The sequence below is a fragment of the Capricornis sumatraensis genome, chromosome 3, assembly GCF_032405125.1.
Source record: "Capricornis sumatraensis isolate serow.1 chromosome 3, serow.2, whole genome shotgun sequence".
In the NCBI taxonomy this organism is placed as follows: Eukaryota; Metazoa; Chordata; class Mammalia; order Artiodactyla; family Bovidae; genus Capricornis; species Capricornis sumatraensis.
The window spans coordinates 84,348,040-84,354,770 of NC_091071.1; the positions used below are offsets into that span (position 1 = coordinate 84,348,040).

The 6,731-nt window shown below is 41.8% G+C and overlaps 2 non-coding genes across 2 annotated transcripts; one reads left to right on the plus strand and one right to left on the minus strand.

Moving 5' to 3' along the window:
• The first annotated feature begins 1,772 nt into the window (after positions 1 to 1,772).
• TRNAG-GCC (transfer RNA glycine (anticodon GCC)) lies at positions 1,773 to 1,843 on the plus strand. Its single transcript has one exon. It is a non-coding gene; the product is annotated as a tRNA-Gly (tRNA).
• A 265-nt stretch (positions 1,844 to 2,108) lies between these two features.
• TRNAA-CGC (transfer RNA alanine (anticodon CGC)) lies at positions 2,109 to 2,180 on the minus strand. Its single transcript has one exon. It is a non-coding gene; the product is annotated as a tRNA-Ala (tRNA).
• Positions 2,181 to 6,731: the final 4,551 nt, after the last annotated feature.

Below are 6,731 nucleotides of genomic sequence, written 5' to 3' on the forward strand. Positions count from 1 at the left end.
CATCAAACAAATGTAAATAAATGGGAGAGGTTATAAATCAGCTGGTGAAGTGTGGAAGCCAGGTAAAGAAGGTGAGCTCCTCCCATCCCCCTCACGTGCCCCACCCCCACCCCACCCCGCCTGCTGCTGGCTAGGGGCCCTGAGACACTTCTGGAATGCAATTTTAAAACCTCATTTCTCCTCTAGTTCTCTTATTTTAAGGAACTGAGGTCCTAAAAAGTAAAATGATTTGCACTTGCTCCCCCATATGTTACTAAGACTGTAGTCTAGATTTCTTTATTCCTTAATCTCTTTGTATCTATAACATCTTTATAATTCTGTATTGTATTTGCTTCAAATTTTGCTTTGTATGTACCCACTTAAAAAAAAAAATCCTTAAAAATAAATCTTGATATAGACGTCTCACCTTATTTCAGCAGTTTGTTATGTTCTTTCTTTAACCCCAGTCTTGATACACAATATTCCTGAGCTACACAGGAAGTATTTCTGGTGTAACTACACACTGTTTTATTCTGTTGTAGGCAGGCGAGTGGCTAAGCAACGAAATATTAAGCATGATACCACTTGTGTTCCAACCTTGACTCTAACAGCCTCGCTTTTTCTCATTTGTTAAGTTGAAGTAATTATAACACCTACTTCAGTGGGTTGAATTTCATATGTAATGTACTTACATACCCCAGCACATAGCAACTGCTATGTGTTTACTGTTATTTCTCAGTCATCCTCTTCCCCTCAAATTCTTTTTGGCCTTCAAAGATCCTATAAATTGCTGGGAACTTCCCTCTCAGAGATAAAGGGGCAATAATGCCTAAATCCAGAGTCTTCTATCTTATGTTTAGATTCATTTCCATGAGTGCATTTCCTTCACTTTACTTTCTCCTCCTCATATAACTTCACTGTATGGTTTGCAATTTTGCTTTCCGTGGAAAGGAAGGGTAACTCATACTGTGGAGTATAAAAGAGTCCTGGAATCAAGTTTCTCACTATCAAAGAAGGGACATCTTACTGATTCTAGGTCACTTGTCAAGAATCACCAACATTCCAAAGATGCCTGCTCACACCTCATAGTTCCAAAATGCTGCTGCTACTAAGTCGCTTCAGTCGTGTGCGACTCTGTGCGACCCCATAGACGGCAGCCCACTAGGCTCCCCCGTCCCTGGGATTCTCCAGGCAAGAATACTGGAGTGGGTTGCCATTTCCTTCTTCAATGCATGAAAGTGAAAAGTGAAAGTGAAGTTGCTCAGTAGTGCCGAATTCTTAGCGACCCCATGGACTGCAGCCTACCAGGCTCCTCCATCCATGGGATTTTCCAGGCAAGAGTACTGGAGAGGGTTGCCAATATACTTGGATCTAAGTGCCAGTTCGCCTTCACTGACCCGTCAATCCTACTCCCAACCCCTGACAAATACCCCATGTATTTGCCTGAATTAGATAAGAAAAGTAAAACAGGAGTGGTTGTTTTAAAACAGCTAAACATCTGAACACACAACTAAGTAATTGTGTAATTTTGTGTCTACATAGTAATAAAATTTTTATTTGCCTCATTTACCGAGGACGACTTCAGAAGACAGAACCTCCTCTCAAGGTTCAACAGAACTAAGTATAATAAGATTTTTGGGTAAATGTTAATTCAATTTTTATAGTTATTTAATTTAAAAACTCCATTGCTTTTTCTGATGTTGAATTAAGGACTTCACACTTTTCTAGCAGAAGACTCATTGCACATTGACAAATCTACTCTAGTAAGATGTGGAAAACCATTTCCAGGAAGAGCATTGGTGGTTCAGTGGTAGAATTCTCGCCTGCCACGCGGGAGGCCCGGGTTCGATTCCCGGCCAATGCAACGAGATATTTTCCTTCCCCACACGTCTCAACTCCTTAAAACGAGTTCATTAGAAAGTTAGGAATGGTCGTTTTATGCAAATAAAGATGACGAGCATAATTTCCCGTTTGAGTTTCTCGTGGAGCAATTAAAGGCTGATTCCCTGAGGCGGGCCTTATTTTTCTTTTATATATTTTTAGGGCGCCTAGAGTACACATGTGAAATGTAATGGGACATACATTTACTATATTATATGGATTAAAAAAAAAAAACACCCTTGGCTGTTTGGAGATGCCGGGGATTGAACCCGGGACCTCACACATGCGAAGCGCGCGCTCTACCACTGAGCTACATCCCCCAGCCGAGAGTTCTCTTTCTGTAATAGGTATTCATTCAGGCTAGCGCTAGACCGACAGCTCTGGTTAAGTTTCAAGACTATTTTGGTGAGAGCTTCCACGGCATCCTCTTTTCTACCTTTGCCACTTCCTTTAGAAACTGTCTCTGGGATGTACCAAAAGTCCATGCAGCCAGCGTTCTGTGACGCAAACCTGACTGGCTCTCGAGCACTCCTGCCGGGCGCCTGGACCCCGAACTGACACCCTACACCCTGCCGGGCGGCGGGGCGGGGCGGGACGTCCCAGCGCAGAGTGACAGCCCGAGCCCGACTCCTCCGTCGGCTTACTGCGCAGGCGCTGCAGAACGCCGAGGTGGGGGTGCATCCGGCGCTTTGTTGCGGAGAGGAGCCCCCAGTACCCGGTACGAGGGAGCAGGCGGGAATCGCCGCGAGCGCTGTCCTGGCTCCAAAGGAGACCTGCTCCTGAAGCAGAGCGGTGGGGACCTTCTGTGCACAGCCGAAAACCTTTCGGATTTACCTGTACAGCCGCCCCTCCCCCACCAAAATAAACTCACATCTCAGAAAAACATGTTCACGCCAAATCCCCATAAACTGGCTTTGTAGGGCTTACAGCCAACTCTTGGAGGAGAAAATGACTTCACAGCATGCTTTTTATGTGGGGTCCAAACTGAAAGAAAATGACACCGACACCCTCTTTGTAGCTTAATTTTACATAAATGATAAGGTTGATGGGAGGTACCTTCTCATGATGCACTTTTCTCGCCGGTATTTACACCTTGGACCCATCTGACTGATACGCTGTGATAGAAACACGTAAGGCACTTAACACTATTTCACTGTGTCCTCTGAACTCTTCGTAACCGCTAAGCCTACTCCCAGCCCCAAAGGAAGAAATGTACTCCAGTCGTGTTTTCTTGCAATAACCTCTCTCTCTCTCAAATATGAGTGCTGGGTAATACGTTGAACTAACTTTCCTTATAATGAAATGATGTGTTTGAGCCTTCCCAATGCAGTTTACCCCCCCAAGGAAGTGAAGGCTGACTGGGAAAAGCCTCGGGTGCCCTGATGGGAAAGAACAGGGGAGCGATTTTTTGTCGGGGTAGTTGGGCTACCTTCTCTTCCAGATGACCTGTAAGGCTGACCCAAAGGGCACACGGTGAGGGCCTAGAATTTCCACTGTTTTCCGTTGCAGCAGAGCGCCCCTCGTAAATTGAAAAGTCAGCAGGCCAACAGCCAGAGCAGAAAAGCAGAAGTTTCAAAATAACTCTGGGTAAACCACAAGTTTCATAATCAAGTCCTAGATTAAAAATAAGTTACTGTGTTTGCTTACAGTAATTTCAACAAATAATGGCGCAAAATCATAATCAGATTTTGTTTTTAATGAGAACAAGCCAGAACAAGCCACATACTGATTTAATGCAACTTCAATGCAGAATGTCTTAAAAAAAAGATAAAAGCCACGTCACTGAACCGTCATTAAGGAGCCCCGCTCCAAACTGAAACATTTCCAAACCAACCCCTGCTTTCCATCCAGAGTCACTAGAACATGAACCTCTTCAGTTGATTGAGTCAAGAAACAGAGAACCATTTTTCACCAACCAGGGTTTTCACCAATGCAAATGACAAGTGTAGTATTCAGTTAGTTGTAAAGGAAGCATGTTTGCCTTTGGTGACCGCACCTTGACATCCTCTTTAGGATCCCTTCCTCATATTAAGAGATTTCTCCATCATCTGAGGCACTTCCTTTCTGGGACTTCATTTTTAGGCAAGAACTTTGTTCTTAAGGTTCAGAGCTAAGCCTCAAGAAGTCTCCTTCTAAACTGTTCAGTCCTCCTATTTATTCTACGAGTCCAGGATGTAACATGGTGAATTGGGTAAAGAAAATGAAGTCAAGCTCTAATGCCAAGAGAGGATGTGAAATCAGTTTACTGGCCTGGCATAACCCAAGAGAAAGATGGCTTTTTCAGCTACTGTAGTAGATGGGAAAGATGAGAGAAATGGCACACTTTAAATTAGGGACTACTTCTTGGATTCCATTTATTCTGTATGCTCTGCTTACAGATGAAGATAGGCTGACCAAGTGTCGAAAATCATGGAGTATTAAAAAGACACTTCTATCTTCCACCTTCCCCACATTTCTCTTGGTGGGGGACAAATTTTCCCCATTCTCAGTCTCTCTGTCACACATCGTGCACACCTCCCCCCCATTCACAACAAGCGACCTTACACCCCCACTTTGAGGCAGGTGACTTTTATCTCTGGTACGATTTCCATATTTCCTTTCACATTCTTGCTTCAGCTCCTGGCAGTCTTTGTCCAGCAGGTATAAAGCATCTTTCCCTCTAAGTTGACAACAAGTTAAGATGCTTGTTCCCAGTCCAAGCAGCAGTTCTTACTCTTATCGGCACATTAGAATTACTTACAAGAGTTTTGGAAAAAATGCTGATACTTGCTCGAACCCACTTCCAACCAATGAGGTCAGAATTGCTAGGAATGGGTGTAAGCAACAGTACCTTTTTAAACTTTCAAGTTATTCCAAGGTGCAGCTAAGCCCAAGAGCTAGTACTTAAGGTCTATTTTTTCATGACAACAACAGATGTCTAGTAATGGTTTTAACTAACCTTACTGTGTTAGTCATTTCACAAGATATACATATATCAAATCATGTCATTCACTTGAATCTAGTACAATATTATATGTTAATTGTATCTCAATAAAACCAGGGAAAAAACCAAGAGATATCTGTCACCAGTCCAGTGATTCTCAAACTTGGCAGTAGATTGAAAGCACCTGGCAGACTTTAAAAAATCTCTGATGCTTGAATTCCATTCCTAAATATACTTATTTAATTGGTCCGAGAGTGATCTGGGCATAGGAATTTTAAAAGGTGATTCTAATATGCAGCCAAGGTAGAGAACCGTAGTGTTCAAGTACATGCTTTCTCAAGATCTTCACCCAGTTATGTGAGCAGCCAAGCTTGCTAAAATTCTGACAGAAGAGGACTACTCACTGCCCAGGGGCTCCCACATTGGGAAGCTGGCATTGCTAGAGGATGAAAGAAACTATCTCAGTCCAACTTCTCTTCACTATTTTCCTTCATATAAAATAAAACTGGTGGAGGCAGGTGTTCAAGTGCTAAAAACAAACATGCCTTACCCTTGCATATCCTGTCTCCTCTAACCACCTCCACATCACATGAATGAGTTCTTCCAACCAGCTGTCCCTGCTGATTTGCTGGCCATTAGAAGGGCTCAAGATGAGACTAAGAAAGAATAGGAGTGGAGTAATCTACACCTGGCACCTGGGAATGCCCTGTGCTTGTGGCTTCCTGGATGAAAAAGGAGTGCTTTACTCAATACCTAAAGGAACAGGCAGCTCTTTGAAATACATTCTTTTGCTTCTCAGGGTCATAACTATTAGTAATTCTTCATCACCACAGTTAATTATCATTAATAACAACCCAAGGGCCAAAAAAACTACTGGTTACATTTAATTCAGAGACAGCTAATAAACATTAGTCTTTTCAATAAGTACCCCTAATGTGAAAAATTATAGTGATCATAATTTGCATTTAGAATTAGAAGTATTTATTGAACAGTGTTAGATTCTACTTGGAAAGATGCACATTCTATAATTTAGATTCTGGTTACAAATAGATGGAAGCAGAAGGAGGTACACATTTAAGGTGACATTTAAGAGAGAAAAGATGTTACAGAAAGCCCATACTTCTGGAAACTCAATGGTCAGTTTCAGAAAGGGTGTTATAGGCCTATAGGGAGAAAAAAAAATTTATCTGTATGGGATATGAAAGATTTTTCCAAATTTAAATTATCTGCTTAACCATAGGAATCCCTGTAGTCTTATACTGGCCTATTCACAAAAGCTGGAAATAGGGTACATATTCACTTGTGGAGGCCTCTGACTGAGGTCTTATTTTATCAACTAGTTAGTCCCCTGGAGATTAGGTATCATATTTTATTCTATATGAACTCCCCATAGCATCAAGCACTCACTGGGTTCTACTGAGGCACATAATACATCCTGGCTTTACAATGTCAAGTGGGAAATCAGTAAAAAGGGTGTTTAAGGGTAAATGGACATAAAGGATTCTATTGCACTGATGAAGATATTCTAAAGGATATTCTAAAACTGGATTATGGTGACTGTTGCACAACTCAATAAAATTAACCAAAATTATAATACTTAGTTTGGCAGTTAAAACGGTTGTTTTATGATATGTAAATTAGACCTCAATAAAGCTTTAAAAGAGGGGGTGTAAGGAAATAGAATGGGCTAGCAGCAGCAGCAGCAGCAATGGAATAGAATTAAAGTGACAATAAGAAGTTATACATACAGATTGCGTAACTGATCGGAAAAAGAAAAAGATGCACAAAAGAGGAAAAGTGGAGAATGAAAGGCAGCGATTTCCTGCGATGTAGAAAGGAACAAACAGCTGTTACACAGATAGGGAAACTAATGTTTCCAATAACTGTTACAGGACAGGCAATGAATAGCATTTAGATAAATGTTATGTGGAGCTTCAGAAATAATTCC